Genomic DNA, 372 nt, shown 5'->3' with positions numbered 1-372 from the left:
ATGTCAGATGGACATCTTTTGGTCAGCTGCTTGTATCTTTCCCAGGCTTCATAGAGGGATTCACCATCTTTTTGTTTGAAAGTTTGAACATCCACTCTCAGCTTGCTCAGCTTTTGAGGAGGAAAGAATTTATCCAAGAAGGCAGTGACCAGCGTATCCCAGGAGTCCAGGCTATCATTAGGTTGTGAATCTAACCATATTCTAGCTTTGTCTCTTACAGTAAAAGGGAAAAGCATGAGTCTGTAGACTTCAGGATCAACTCCATTCGTCTTTACAGTCTCGCAGATCTGCAAGAACTCAGTTAAAAACTGATAAGGATCTTCAGATGGAAGTTCATAAAACTTGCAGTTTTGTTGCATCAAGGCAACTAGC

The 372-nt window shown here is 41.4% G+C and overlaps 1 non-coding gene across 1 annotated transcript; it reads left to right on the top strand.

Annotated features, from left to right (window-relative positions):
• On the top strand, positions 1-104 carry LOC130978366 (small nucleolar RNA R71). The gene has a single exon (XR_009086013.1). It is a non-coding gene; the product is annotated as a small nucleolar RNA R71 (small nucleolar RNA).
• The last annotated feature ends 268 nt before the right edge of the window (positions 105-372 follow it).

This window comes from Arachis stenosperma, chromosome 4 (genome assembly GCF_014773155.1).
Source record: "Arachis stenosperma cultivar V10309 chromosome 4, arast.V10309.gnm1.PFL2, whole genome shotgun sequence".
In the NCBI taxonomy this organism is placed as follows: domain Eukaryota; kingdom Viridiplantae; phylum Streptophyta; class Magnoliopsida; order Fabales; family Fabaceae; genus Arachis; species Arachis stenosperma.
Note: the sequence above shows the minus strand (reverse complement) of the source record. Positions and strands in the feature narration are given on the sequence as shown.